Here is a 17,188-nt window from a genome sequence, read left to right as displayed (position 1 = left end):
TTCAAATGACCACCTCCCTCCCTCATATGAAAAATCCCGTCTTTTCAAATGACCACCTACCTACCTCATGAAAAATCCCATCTTTTCAAATGACCACCTACCTACCTGATATGAAAAATCCCGTTCTTTCAAATGACCACCTCCCCACCTGATATGAAAAATTCCGTCTTTTCAAATGACCACCTACCCACCTGATATGTAAAATCCCGTCTTTTCAAATGACCACCTCCCTACCTCACATAAAAAATCCCATCTTTTCAAATGACCACCTCCCCACCTGATATGAAAAATCCCGTCTTTTCAAATGACCACCTACCTACCTGATTTGAAAAATCCCGTCTTTTCAAATGACCACCTATCTACCTGATATGAAAAATCCCGTCTTTTAAAATGACCACCTCCCTACCTCATATGAAAAATCTCGTCTTTTCAAATGACCACCTACCTACCTCATATGAAAAATCCCTTCTTTTCAAATGACCACCGACCGATCTGATATGAAAAGTCCCGTTCTTTCAACTGACCACCTTCCTTCCTGATTTGGAAAATCCCATCTTTTCAAATGACCACCTTCCTTCCTGATTTGGAAAATCCCATCTTTTCAAATGACCACCTCCCCACCTGATATGAAAAATTCCGTCTTTTCAAATGACCACCTCCCCACCTGATATGTAAAATCCCGTCTTTTCAAATGACCACCTCCCTACCTCATATAAAAAATCCCATCTTTTCAAATGACCACCTCCCCACCTGATATGAAAAATCCCGTCTTTTCAAATGACCACCTACCTACCTGATTTGAAAAATCCCGTCTTTTCAAATGACCACCTTGCGACCTGATATTAAAAATCCCATCTTTTCAAATGACCACCAACCTACTCATATGAAAAATCCTGTCTTTTCAAATGACCACCTACCCACCTGATATGAAAAATCCCGTCATTGCAAATGACCACCGACCTACCTGAGATGAAAAATCCCATCTTTTCAAATGACCACCTACATACCTGATATAAAAATCCCATCTTTTCAAATGACCACCTCCCCACCTGATATGAAAAATCCCGTCTTTTCAAATGACCACCTACCTACCTGATTTGAAAAATCCCGTCTTTTCAAATGACCACCTATCTACCTGATATGAAAAATCGCGTCTTTTCAAATGACCACCAACCTCACTGAAATGACAAATCATGTCTGTTCAAATGACCACCTCCCTTACTGATATGAAAAATCCCGTCTTTTCAAATGACCACCTACCTATCTCATATGAAAAATCCCATCTTTTCAAATGACCACCTATCTACCTGATATGAAAAATCGCGTCTTTTCAAATGACCACCTTCCTACCTGAGATGAAAAATCCCGTCTTTTCAAATGACCACCAACCTCACTGAAATGACAAATCATGTCTGTTCAAATGACCACCTCCCTTACTGATATGAAAAATCCCGTCTTTTCAAATGACCACCTACCTATCTCATATGAAAAATCCCATCTTTTCAAATGACCACCTACCTACCTGATATGAAAAATACCGTCTTTTCAAATGACCACCTACCTATCTCATATGAAAAATCCCATCTTTTCAAATGACCACCTATCGACCTGATATGAAAAATCCCATCTTTTCAAATGACCACCTACCTACCTGATATGAAAAATACCGTCTTTTCAAATGACCACCTGCCTTCATGAAATGAAAAATTCCATCTTTTCAAATGACCACCTACCTACCCGATCTGAAAAATCCAGTCTTTTCAAATGACCACCTACCTATCTCATTTGAAAAATCCCGTCTTTTCAAATGACCACCTCCCTACCCGATATGAAAAATCCCATCTTTTCAAATGACCATGTACCTTACATGAAAAATCCCATCTTTTCAAATGACCACCAACCGACCCGACATGAAAAATCCCGTCTTTTTAAATGACCACCTACCTACCTGATATGAAAAATCCCATCTTTTCAAATGACCACCTACCTACCTGATATGAAAAATCCCGTCTTTTCAAATGACCACCTCACCACCTGATATTAAAAATCCCGTCTTTTTAAATGACCACCTACCTACCTGATATGAAAAATCCCATCTTTTCAAATGACCATGTACCTTACATGAAAAATCCCATCTTTCAAATGACCACCTCACTACCTCCTATGAAAAATCCAGTCTTTTCAAATGACCACCTACCTACCTGATATGAAAAATCCAGTCTTTTCAAATGACCACCGACCTCACTGAAATGACAAATCATGTCTTTTCAAATGACCACCTCCCTTCCTGATATGAAAAATCCCATCTATTCAAATGACCACCGACCTACCTGATATGAAAAATCCTGTCTTTTCAAATGACCACCTTCCGACCTGAAATGAAAAATCCCGTCTTTTCAAATGACCACCGACATACCTGATATGAAAAATCCCATCTTTTCAAATGACCACCTACATACCTGATATGAAAAATCCCGTCTTTTCAAATGACCACCTACCTACCTGATATGAAATATCCCATGTTTTCAAATGACCACCAACCCACCCGATATGAAAAATCCCGTCTTTTCAAATGACCACCTACCTACCTGATATGAAATATCCCATGTTTTCAAATGACCACCTACCTACCCGATATGAAAAATCCCGTCTTTTCAAATGACCACCTACCTACTGATATGAAAAATCCCGTCTTTTCAAATGACCACCTTTCAACATGAGATGAAAAATCCCATCTTTCAAATCACCACCTACCTACCTCATTTGAAAAATCCTGTCTTTTCAAATGACCACCTACCTACCTCATATGAAAACTCCCGTCTTTTCAAATAACCACCTACCTACTTGATATGAAAACTCCCGTCTTTTCAAATAACCACCTCCCTACTTGATATGAAAAATCCCGTCTTTTCAAATGACCACCGCCCTACCTGATATGAAAAATCCCGTCTTTTCAAATGACCACCTACCTACCTCATATGAAAAATCCCATCTTTTCAAATAACAACCAACCGACCTGATATGAAAAATCCCGTCTTTTCAAATGACCACCTACCTACCTGATATGAAAAATCCCGTCTTTTCAAATGACCACCTACCTACCTGATATGAAAAATCCCGTCTTTTCAAATGACCACCTACCTCCCTGATATGAAAAATCCCATCTTTTCAAATGACCACCTACCTACCTCATATGAAAAATTCCCATCTTTTCAAATGACCACCGACCGACCTGATATGAAAAATCCCGTCTTTTCAAATAACCACCTGCCAACTTCCAATGAAAAATCCCATCTTTTCAAATGACCACCTCCCTACCCGATATGAAAAATCCCGTCTTTTCACATAACCACCTACCTATCTCATATGAAAAATCCCATCTTTTCAAATGACCACCTACTTACCTGATATGAAAAATCCCGTCTTTTCAAATGACCACCTACCTTCCTGATATGAAAAATCCCGTCTTTTCAAATGACCACCTACCAACCTGAGATGAAAAATCCCGTCTTTTCAAATGACCACCTCCCTCCCTCATATGAAAAATCCCGTCTTTTCAAATGACCACCTACCTACCTGATATGAAAAATCCCGTCTTTTCAAATGACCACCGACCGATCTGATATGAAAAGTCCCGTTCTTTCAAATGACCACCTTCCTTCCTGATTTGAAAAATCCCATCTTTTCAAATGACCACCTCCCCACCTGATATGAAAAATTCCGTCTTTTCAAATGACCACCTACCCACCTGATATGTAAAATCCCGTCTTTTCAAATGACCACCTCCCTACCTCATATAAAAAATCCCATCTTTTCAAATGACCACCTCCCCACCTGATATGAAAAATCCCGTCTTTTCAAATGACCACCTCCCCACCTGATATGAAAAATCCCGTCTTTTCAAATGACCACCTACCTACCTGATTTGAAAAATCCCGTCTTTTCAAATGACCACCTACCCACCTGATATGAAAAATCCCGTCATTGCAAATGACCACCGACCGACCTGAGATGAAAAATCCCATCTTTTCAAATGACCACCTACATACCTGATATGAAAAATCCCGTCTTTTCAAATGACCACCTATCTACCTGATATGAAAAATCGCGTCTTTTCAAATGACCACCTTCCTACCTCATATGAAAAATCTCGTCATTGCAAATGACCACCGACCTACCTGATATGAAAAATCCCGTCTTTTCAAATGACCACCTTCCAACCTGATACGAAAAATCCCATCTTTTCAAATGACTACCCACCTTATATGAAAAATCCCATCTTTTCAAATTACCACCTATCGACCTGATATGAAAAATCCCGTCTTTTCAAATGACCACCTACCTAACTGATATGAAAAATCCCGTCTTTTCAAATGACCACCTGCCTTCATGAAATGAAAAATTCCATCTTTTCAAATGACCACCTCCCTACCCGATATGAAAAATCCCGTCTTTTCAAATGACCACCTACCTACCCGATATGAAAAATCCAGTCTTTTCAAATGACCACCTCTCTTACTGATATGAAAAATCCCGTCTTTTCAAATGACCACCTACCTATCTCATATGAAAAATCCCGTCTTTTCAAATGACCACCTCCCTACCCGATATGAAAAATCCCATCTTTTCAAATGACCATGTACCTTACATGAAAAATCCCATCTTTTCAAATGACCACCAACCTACCTGATATGAAAAATACCGTCTTTTCAAATGACCACCTGCCTTCATGAAATGAAAAATTCCATCTTTTCAAATGACCACCTACCTACCCGATATGAAAAATCCCGTCTTTTCAAATGACCACCTACCTACCCGATATGAAAAATCCAGTCTTTTCAAATGACCACCTACCTATCTCATTTGAAAAATCCCGTCTTTTCAAATGACCACCTCCCTACCCGATATGAAAAATCCCATCTTTTCAAATGACCACCAACCGACCCGACATGAAAAATCCCGTCTTTTCAAATGACCACCTACCTACCTGATATGAAAAATCCCATCTTTTCAAATGACCACCTACCTACCTGATATGAAAAATCCCGTCTTTTCAAATGACCACCTACCACCTGATATTAAAAATCCCGTCTTTTTAAATGACCACCTACCTACCTGATATGAAAAATCCCGTCTTTTCAAATGACCACCTCCCTACCTCCTCTGAAAAATCCAGTCTTTTCAAATGACCACCTACCTACCTGATATGAAAAATCCCATCTATTCAAATGACCACCTCCCTACCTCATATAAAAAATCCCATCTTTTCAAATGACCACCTCCCCACCTGATATGAAAAATCCCGTCTTTTCAAATGACCACCTACCTACCTGATTTGAAAAATCCCGTCTTTTCAAATGACCACCTTGCGACCTGATATTAAAAATCCCATCTTTTCAAATGACCACCAACCTACTCATATGAAAAATCCTGTCTTTTCAAATGACCACCTACCCACCTGATATGAAAAATCCCGTCATTGCAAATGACCACCGACCTACCTGAGATGAAAAATCCCATCTTTTCAAATGACCACCTACATACCTGATATGAAAAATCCCGTCTTTTCAAATGACCACCTATCTACCTGATATGAAAAATCGCGTCTTTTCAAATGACCACCAACCTCACTGAAATGACAAATCATGTCTGTTCAAATGACCACCTCCCTTACTGATATGAAAAATCCCATCTTTTCAAATGACCACCTACCTATCTCATAGGAAAAATCCCATCTTTTCAAATGACCACCTATCTACCTGATATGAAAAATCGCGTCTTTTCAAATGACCACCTTCCTACCTGAGATGAAAAATCCAGTCTTTTCAAATGACCACCAACCTCACTGAAATGACAAATCATGTCTGTTCAAATGACCACCTCCCTTACTGATATGAAAAAGCCCGTCTTTTCAAATGACCACCTACCTATCTCATATGAAAAATCCCATCTTTTCAAATGACCACCTCCCCACCTGATATGAAAAATCCCATCTTTTCAAATGACCACCTACCTACCTGATATGAAAAATACCGTCTTTTCAAATGACCACCTGCCTTCATGAAATGAAAAATTCCATCTTTTCAAATGACCACCTACCTACCCGATATGAAAAATCCCGTCTTTTCAAATGACCACCTACCTACCCGATATGAAAAATCCAGTCTTTTCAAATGACCACCTACCTATCTCATTTGAAAAATCCCGTCTTTTCAAATGACCACCTCCCTACCCGATCTGAAAAATCCCATCTTTTCAAATGACCATGTACCTTACATGAAAAATCCCATCTTTTCAAATGACCACCAACCGACCCGACATCAAAAATCCCGTCTTTTTAAATGACCACCTACCTACCTGATATGAAAAATCCCATCTTTTCAAATGACCACCTACCTACCTCATATGAAAAATCCCGTCTTTTTAAATGACCACCTACCTACCTGAAATGAAAAATCCCGTCTTTTCAAATGACCACCTCCCTACCTCCTATGAAAAATCCAGTCTTTTCAAATGACCACCTACCTACCTGATATGAAAAATCCAGTCTTTTCAAATGACCACCGACCTCACTGAAATGACAAATCATGTCTTTTCAAATGACCACCTCCCTTCCTGATATGAAAAATCACATCTATTCAAATGACCACCGACCTACCTGATATGAAAAATCCTGTCTTTTCAAATGACCACCTTCCGACCTGAAATGAAAAATCCCGTCTTTTCAAATGACCACCGACATACCTGATATGAAAAATCCCATCTTTTCAAATGACCACCTACATACCTGATATGAAAAATCCCGTCTTTTCAAATGACCACCTACCTACCTGATATGAAATATCCCATGTTTTCAAATGACCACCAACCCACCCGATATGAAAAATCCCGTCTTTTCAAATGACCACCTACCTACCTGATATGAAATATCCCATGTTTTCAAATGACCACCAACCCACCCGATATGAAAAATCCCGTCTTTTCAAATGACCACCTTTCAACATGAGATGAAAAATCCCATCTTTCAAATCACCACCTACCTACCTCATTTGAAAAATCCTGTCTTTTCAAATGACCACCTACCTACCTCATATGAAAACTCCCGTCTTGTCAAATAACCACCTACCTACTTGATATGAAAACTCCCGTCTTTTCAAATAACCACCTACCTACTTGATATGAAAAATCCCGTCTTTTCAAATGACCACCTCCCTACCTGATATGAAAAATCCCGTCTTTTCAAATGACCACCTACCTACCTGATATGAAAATCGTCTTTTCAAATGACCACCTACCTACCTCATATGAAAAATCCCATCTTTTCAAATAACAACCGACCGACCTGATATTAAAAATCCCATCTTTTCAAATGACCACCTACATACCTGATATGAAAAATCCCGTCTTTTCAAATTACCACCGACCGACCTGATATGAAAAATCCCGTCTTTTCAAATGACCACCTCCCTACCCGATATGAAAAATCCCGTCTTTTCACATAACCACCTACCTATCTCATATGAAAAATCCCATCTTTTCAAATGACCACCTACTTACCTGATATGAAAAATCCCGTCTTTTCACATAACCACCTACCTATCTCATATGAAAAATCCCGTCTTTTCAAATGACCACCTCCTTACCTGATAATGAAAAATCCCGTCTTTTCAAATGACCACCTACCTTCCTGATATGAAAAATCCCGTCTTTTCAAATGACCACCTACCAACCTGATATGAAAAATCCCGTCTTTTCAAATGACCACCTCCATCCCTCATATGAAAAATCTCGTCTTTTCAAATGACCAGCTACCTACCTCATGAAAATTCCCGTCTTTTCAAATGACCACCGACCGATCTGATATGAAAAGTCCCGTTCTTTCAAATGACCACCTTCCTTCCTGATTTGAAAAATCCCATCTTTTCAAATTACCACCTCCCCACCTGATATGAAAAATTCCGTCTTTTCAAATGACCACCTACCCACCTGATATGTAAAATCCCGTCTTTTCAAATGACCACCTCCCTACCTCATATAAAAAATCCCATCTTTTCAAATGACCACCTCCCCACCTGATATGAAAAATCCCGTCTTTTCAAATGACCACCTACCTACCTGATTTGAAAAATCCCGTCTTTTCAAATGACCACCTACCCACCTGATATGAAAAATCCCGTCATTGCAAATGACCACCGACCTACCTGAGATGAAAAATCCCATCTTTTCAAATGACCACCTACATACCTGATATGAAAAATCCCGTCTTTTCAAATGACCACCTTCCAACCTGATACGAAAAATCCCATCTTTTCAAATGACTACCCACCTTATATGAAAAATCCCATCTTTTCAAATTACCACCTATCGACCTGATATGAAAAATCCCGTCTTTTCAAATGACCACCTACCTAACTGATATGAAAAATCCCGTCTTTTCAAATGACCACCTGCCTTCATGAAATGAAAAATTCCATCTTTTCAAATGACCACCTCCCTACCCGATATGAAAAATCCCGTCTTTTCAAATGACCACCTACCTACCCGATATGAAAAATCCAGTCTTTTCAAATGACCACCTCCCTTACTGATATGAAAAATCCCGTCTTTTCAAATGACCACCTACCTATCTCATATGAAAAATCCCATCTTTTCAAATGACCACCTCCCTACCCGATATGAAAAATCCCATCTTTTCAAATGACCATGTACCTTACATGAAAAATCCCATCTTTTCAAATGACCACCAACCTACCTGATATGAAAAATACCTTCTTTTCAAATGACCACCTGCCTTCATGAAATGAAAAATTCCATCTTTTCAAATGACCACCTACCTACCCGATATGAAAAATCCCATCTTTTCAAATGACCACCTACCTACCCGATATGAAAAATCCAGTCTTTTCAAATGACCACCTACCTATCTCATTTGAAAAATCCCGTCTTTTCAAATGACCACCTCCCTACCCGATATGAAAAATCCCATCTTTTCAAATGACCATGTACCTTACATGAAAAATCCCATCTTTTCAAATGACCACCAACCGACCCGACATGAAAAATCCCGTCTTTTCAAATGACCACCTACCTACCTGATATTAAAAATCCCGTCTTTTTAAATGACCACCTACCTACCTGATATGAAAAATCCCGTCTTTTCAAATGACCACCGACATACCTGATATGAAAAATCCCATCTTTTCAAATGACCACCTCACTACCTCCTATGAAAAATCCAGTCTTTTCAAATGACCACCTACCTACCTGATATGAAAAATCCAGTCTTTTCAAATGACCACCGACCTCACTGAAATGACAAATCATGTCTTTTCAAATGACCACCTCCCTTCCTGATATGAAAAATCCCATCTATTCAAATGACCACCGACCTACCTGATATGAAAAATCCTGTCTTTTCAAATGACCACCTTCCGACCTGAAATGAAAAATCCCGTCTTTTCAAATGACCACCTCCCTACCCGATATGAAAAATCCCGTCTTTTCACATAACCACCTACCTATCTCATATGAAAAATCCCGTCTTTTCAAATGACCACCTACCTTCCTGATATGAAAAATCCCGTCTTTTCAAATGACCACCTACCAACCTGATATGAAAAATCCCGTCTTTTCAAATGACCACCTACCTACCTGATATGAAAAATCCCTTTTCAAATGACCACCAACCCACCTCGATATGAAAAATCCCGTCTTTTCAAATGACCACCTTTCATGATCCCACCAAATCACCACCTACCTATATGAAAAATCCCATCTTTTCAAATGACCACCTACCTACCTCCTACCTACTTGATATGAAAAATCCCGTCTTTTCAAATGACCACCTCCCCACCTGATATGAAAAATTCCGTCTTTTCAAATGACCACCTACCCACCTGATATGTAAAATCCCGTCTTTTCAAATGACCACCTCCCTACCTCACATAAAAAATCCCATCTTTTCAAATGACCACCTACATACCTGATATGAAAAATCCCGTCTTTTCAAATTACCACCGACCGACCTGATATGAAAAATCCCGTCTTTTCAAATGACCACCTCCCTACCCGATATGAAAAATCCCGTCTTTTCACATAACCACCTACCTATCTCATATGAAAAATCCCATCTTTTCAAATGACCACCTACTTACCTGATATGAAAAATCCCGTCTTTTCACATAACCACCTACCTATCTCATATGAAAAATCCCGTCTTTTCAAATGACCACCTCCTTACCTGATAATGAAAAATCCCGTCTTTTCAAATGACCACCTACCTTCCTGATATGAAAAATCCCGTCTTTTCAAATGACCACCTACCAACCTGATATGAAAAATCCCGTCTTTTCAAATGACCACCTCCATCCCTCATATGAAAAATCTCGTCTTTTCAAATGACCAGCTACCTACCTCATGAAAATTCCCGTCTTTTCAAATGACCACCGACCGATCTGATATGAAAAGTCCCGTTCTTTCAAATGACCACCTTCCTTCCTGATTTGAAAAATCCCATCTTTTCAAATTACCACCTCCCCACCTGATATGAAAAATTCCGTCTTTTCAAATGACCACCTACCCACCTGATATGTAAAATCCCGTCTTTTCAAATGACCACCTCCCTACCTCATATAAAAATCCCATCTTTTCAAATGACCACCTCCCCACCTGATATGAAAAATCCCGTCTTTTCAAATGACCACCTACCTACCTGATTTGAAAAATCCCGTCTTTTCAAATGACCACCTACCCACCTGATATGAAAAATCCCGTCATTGCAAATGACCACCGACCTACCTGAGATGAAAAATCCCATCTTTTCAAATGACCACCTACATACCTGATATGAAAAATCCCGTCTTTTCAAATGACCACCTTCCAACCTGATACGAAAAATCCCATCTTTTCAAATGACTACCCACCTTATATGAAAAATCCCATCTTTTCAAATTACCACCTATCGACCTGATATGAAAAATCCCGTCTTTTCAAATGACCACCTACCTAACTGATATGAAAAATCCCGTCTTTTCAAATGACCACCTGCCTTCATGAAATGAAAAATTCCATCTTTTCAAATGACCACCTCCCTACCCGATATGAAAAATCCCGTCTTTTCAAATGACCACCTACCTACCCGATATGAAAAATCCAGTCTTTTCAAATGACCACCTCCCTTACTGATATGAAAAATCCCGTCTTTTCAAATGACCACCTACCTATCTCATATGAAAAATCCCATCTTTTCAAATGACCACCTCCCTACCCGATATGAAAAATCCCATCTTTTCAAATGACCATGTACCTTACATGAAAAATCCCATCTTTTCAAATGACCACCAACCTACCTGATATGAAAAATACCTTCTTTTCAAATGACCACCTGCCTTCATGAAATGAAAAATTCCATCTTTTCAAATGACCACCTACCTACCCGATATGAAAAATCCCATCTTTTCAAATGACCACCTACCTACCCGATATGAAAAATCCAGTCTTTTCAAATGACCACCTACCTATCTCATTTGAAAAATCCCGTCTTTTCAAATGACCACCTCCCTACCCGATATGAAAAATCCCATCTTTTCAAATGACCATGTACCTTACATGAAAAATCCCATCTTTTCAAATGACCACCAACCGACCCGACATGAAAAATCCCGTCTTTTCAAATGACCACCTACCTACCTGATATTAAAAATCCCGTCTTTTTAAATGACCACCTACCTACCTGATATGAAAAATCCCGTCTTTTCAAATGACCACCTCCCTACCTCCTATGAAAAATCCAGTCTTTTCAAATGACCACCTACCTACCTGATATGAAAAATCCAGTCTTTTCAAATGACCACCGACCTCACTGAAATGACAAATCATGTCTTTTCAAATGACCACCTCCCTTCCTGATATGAAAAATCCCATCTATTCAAATGACCACCGACCTACCTGATATGAAAAATCCTGTCTTTTCAAATGACCACCTTCCGACCTGAAATGAAAAATCCCGTCTTTTCAAATGACCACCTCCCTACCCGATATGAAAAATCCCGTCTTTTCACATAACCACCTACCTATCTCATATGAAAAATCCCGTCTTTTCAAATGACCACCTACCTTCCTGATATGAAAAATCCCGTCTTTTCAAATGACCACCTACCAACCTGATATGAAAAATCCCGTCTTTTCAAATGACCACCTCCCTCCCTCATATGAAAAATCTCGTCTTTTCAAATGACCACCTACCTACCTCATGAAAATTCCCGTCTTTTCAAATGACCACCGACCGATCTGATATGAAAAGTCCCGTTCTTTCAAATGACCACCTCCCCACCTGATATGAAAAATTCCGTCTTTTCAAATGACCACCTACCCACCTGATATGTAAAATCCCGTCTTTTCAAATGACCACCTCCCTACCTCACATAAAAAATCCCATCTTTTCAAATGACCACCTCCCCACCTGATATGAAAAATCCCGTCTTTTCAAATGACCACCTACCTACCTGATTTGAAAAATCCCGTCTTTTCAAATGACCACCTACCCACCTGATATGAAAAATCCCATCATTGCAAATGACCACCGACCTACCTGAGATGAAAAATCCCATCTTTTCAAATGACCACCTACATACCTGATATGAAAAATCCCGTCTTTTCAAATGACCACCTATCTACCTGATATGAAAAATCCCGTCTTTTCAAATGACCACCTTACATACCTGATATGAAAAATCCCATCTTTGCAAATGACCACCTATCTACCTGATATGAAAAATCCCATCTTTTCAAATGACCACCTACATACCTGATATGAAAAATCCCGTCTTTTCAAATGACCACCTATCTACCTGATATGAAAAATCCCGTCTTTTCAAATGACCACCTTCCTACCTCATATGAAAAATCTCGTCATTGCAAATGACCACCGACCTACCTGAGATGAAAAATCCCATCTTTTCAAATGACCACCTACATACCTGATATGAAAAATCCCGTCTTTTCAAATGACCACCTTCCAACCTGATACGAAAAATCCCATCTTTTCAAATGACTACCCAGCTTATATGAAAAATCCCATCTTTTCAAATTACCACCTATCGACCTGATATGAAAAATCCCGTCTTTTCAAATGACCACCCACCTAACTGATATGAAAAATCCCGTCTTTTCAAATGACCACCTGCCTTCATGAAATGAAAAATTCCATCTTTTCAAATGACCACCTCCCTACCCGATATGAAAAATCCCGTCTTTTCAAATGACCACCTACCTACCCGATATGAAAAATCCAGTCTTTTCAAATGACCACCTCCCTTACTGATATGAAAAATCCCGTCTTTTCAAATGACCACCTACCTATCTCATATGAAAAATCCCGTCTTTTCAAATGACCACCTCCCTACCCGATATGAAAAATCCCATCTTTTCAAATGACCATGTACCTTACATGAAAAATCCCATCTTTTCAAATGACCACCAACCTACCTGATATGAAAAATACCGTCTTTTCAAATGACCACCTGCCTTCATGAAATGAAAAATTCCATCTTTTCAAATGACCACCTACCTACCCGATATGAAAAATCCCGTCTTTTCAAATGACCACCTACCTACCCGATATGAAAAATCCAGTCTTTTCAAATGACCACCTACCTATCTCATTTGAAAAATCCCGTCTTTTCAAATGACCACCTCCCTACCCGATATGAAAAATCCCATCTTTTCAAATGACCATGTACCTTACATGAAAAATCCCATCTTTTCAAATGACCACCAACCGACCCGACATGAAAAATCCCGTCTTTTCAAATGACCACCTACCTACCTGATATGAAAAATCCCATCTTTTCAAATGACCACCTACCTACCTGATATGAAAAATCCCGTCTTTTCAAATGACCACCTCACCACCTGATATTAAAAATCCCGTCTTTTTAAATGACCACCTACCTACCTGATATGAAAAATCCCGTCTTTTCAAATGACCACCTCCCTACCTCCTATGAAAAATCCAGTCTTTTCAAATGACCACCTACTTACCTGATATGAAAAATCCAGTCTTTTCAAATGACCACCGACCTCACTGAAATGACAAATCATGTCTTTTCAAATGACCACCTCCCTTCCTGATATGAAAAATCCCATCTATTCAAATGACCACCGACCTACCTGATATGAAAAATCCTGTCTTTTCAAATGACCACCTTCCGACCTGAAATGAAAAATCCTGTCTTTTCAAATGACCACCGACATACCTGATATGAAAAATCCCATCTTTTCAAATGACCACCTACATACCTGATATGAAAAATCCCGTCTTTTCAAATGACCACCTACCTACCTGATATGAAATATCCCATGTTTTCAAATGACCACCAACCCACCCGATATGAAAAATCCCGTCTTTTCAAATGACCACCTACCTACCTGATATGAAATATCCCATGTTTTCAAATGACCACCAACCCACCCGATATGAAAAATCCCGTCTTTTCAAATGACCACCTTTCAACATGAGATGAAAAATCCCATCTTTCAAATCACCACCTCCCTACCTCATTTGAAAAATCCCGTCTTTTCAAATGACCACCTACCTACCTCATATGAAAACTCCCGTCTTTTCAAATAACCACCTACCTACTTGATATGAAAACTCCCGTCTTTTCAAATAACCACCTACCTACTTGATATGAAAAATCCCGTCTTTTCAAATGACCACCTCCCTACCTGATATGAAAAATCCCGTCTTTTCAAATGACCACCTACCTACCTCATATGAAAAATCCCATCTTTTCAAATGACAACCAACCGACCTGATATTAAAAATCCCATCTTTTCAAATGACCACCTACATACCTGATATGAAAAATCCCGTCTTTTCAAATTACCACCGACCGACCTGATATGAAAAATCCCGTCTTTTCAAATAACCACCTGCCAACTTCCAATGAAAAATCCCGTCTTTTCAAATGACCACCTCCCTACCCGATATGAAAAATCCCGTCTTTTCAAATAACCACCTACCTATCTCATATGAAAAATCCCATCTTTTCAAATGACCACCTACTTACCTGATATGAAAAATCCCGTCTTTTCAAATGACCACCTACCTTCCTGATATGAAAAATCCCGTCTTTTCAAATGACCACCTACCAACCTGATATGAAAATTCCCGTCTTTTCAAATGACCACCTCCCTCCCTCATATGAAAAATCTCGTCTTTTCAAATGACCACCTACCTACCTCATATGAAAATTCCCGTCTTTTCAAATGACCACCGACCGATCTGATATGAAAAGTCCCGTTCTTTCAAATGACCACCTTCCTTCCTGATTTGAAAAATCCCATCTTTTCAAATGACCACCTCCCCACCTGATATGAAAAATTCCGTCTTTTCAAATGAACACCTACCCACCTGATATGTAAAATCCCGTCTTTTCAAATGACCACCTCCCTACCTCATATAAAAAATCCCATCTTTTCAAATGACCACCTCCCCACCTGATATGAAAAATCCCGTCTTTTCAAATGACCACCTACCTACCTGATTTGAAAAATCCCGTCTTTTCAAATGACCACCTACCCACCTGATATGAAAAATCCCGTCATTGCAAATGATCACCGACCTACCTGAGATGAAAAATCCCATCTTTTCAAATGACCACCTACATACCTGATATGAAAAATCCCGTCTTTTCAAATGACCACCTATCTACCTGATATGAAAAATCGCGTCTTTTCAAATGACCACCTTCCTACCTCATATGAAAAATCTCGTCATTGCAAATGACCACCGACCTACCTGAGATGAAAAATCCCATCTTTTCAAATGACCACCTACATACCTGATATGAAAAATCCCGTCTTTTCAAATGACCACCTATCTACCTGATATGAAAAATCGCGTCTTTTCAAATGACCACCTTCCTACCTCATATGAAAAATCCCGTCATTGCAAATGATCACCGACCTACCTGAGATGAAAAATCCCATCTTTTCAAATGACCACCTCCCTTCCTGATATGAAAAATCCCGTCTTTTCAAATGACCACCTCCCTCCCTGATATGAAAAATCCCGTCTTTTCAAATGACCACCAACCTACCTGATATGAAAAATCCCATCTTTTCAAATGACCACCTACTGACCTGATATGAAAAATCCAGTCTTTTCAAATGACCACCTACCTACCTGTTATGAAAAATCCTGTCTTTTCAAATGACCACCTTCCTCCCTAAAATGAAAAATCCTGTCTTTTCAAAAATTATCATATAATATAATTAATAGGCTGCTGCTCAACGATTTAAATCATAACCACACTGGAAATCGAAGTGTCAACATCACCGTCATACCGAAGAAAAAAACCAAAAAAAAAAAACCCGGGAGTCTGGAACACTGACGCTCACCATTACCTTGACGTGTTTCGACTTATGAGTAACTTACAAGTAACATGTGTGGACGTGTGTCAACGATCGCGTAACATGCCTACAACTTATGGCCAGCGTATGCGGAACGTGTGTCATACGCCAAGTACGTCGAGAAATTTTCAACATACTGAAAATTTGTCGACGTACTTGGCGTACTACGACGTATGCCAGCGTGCTTCAGCATGCTTCAGCCTGCTCTTAACGTATACAAAACTTACCCATAATGTATTCGACGTGTGCCAGCGTATTCGACAAATTTTTCTTACGTCGGCATACGCTGGCTAAAACGTCAAGGTGTGACAGCGGCTTCACACTTCGATGTCTAGTGCGGTTATGATTTGAATCGTCGAGCCGCAGCCTACGCCACGTGATCGTCGGCGATACGCTGCCACGTGCTATGCATAAGTTAGACGATCATTGGGCAGAGGTTGTGAACGCCGACAACACGCTCAGCATTCGTTGATGTAAGTTATCTATATGTTATCGAAACGTTCTCTGTACGATACTTATACGTTATGCATACGTCCAACTCGTTATGAGTACGTCCAAAACTGGAAAAAAAACATCGATAGTTCAGCGTACACCAGCGTTTTTCATACATTTTGATACCTTGCCATACGCTGGCTAAAACGTCAAGGTGTGACAGGGCCCTTCGATATTTATCGGTATACCGTCCTTATGAGTGTAAATAAGTCTGAAATCTGGATCAGTGGGTCTTGCTCAAGTGATAATAATCATATAATCTTTGTGTCTTTGACAGAGT

Source organism: Eptatretus burgeri, chromosome 8 (genome assembly GCF_056783735.1).
Source record: "Eptatretus burgeri isolate ZD-2024b chromosome 8, Ebu_testis_v1, whole genome shotgun sequence".
Lineage (NCBI taxonomy): Eukaryota > Metazoa > Chordata > Myxini > Myxiniformes > Myxinidae > Eptatretus > Eptatretus burgeri.
The sequence above is the reverse complement of the archived record's forward strand: the minus strand, read 5'-3'. Positions refer to the sequence as shown.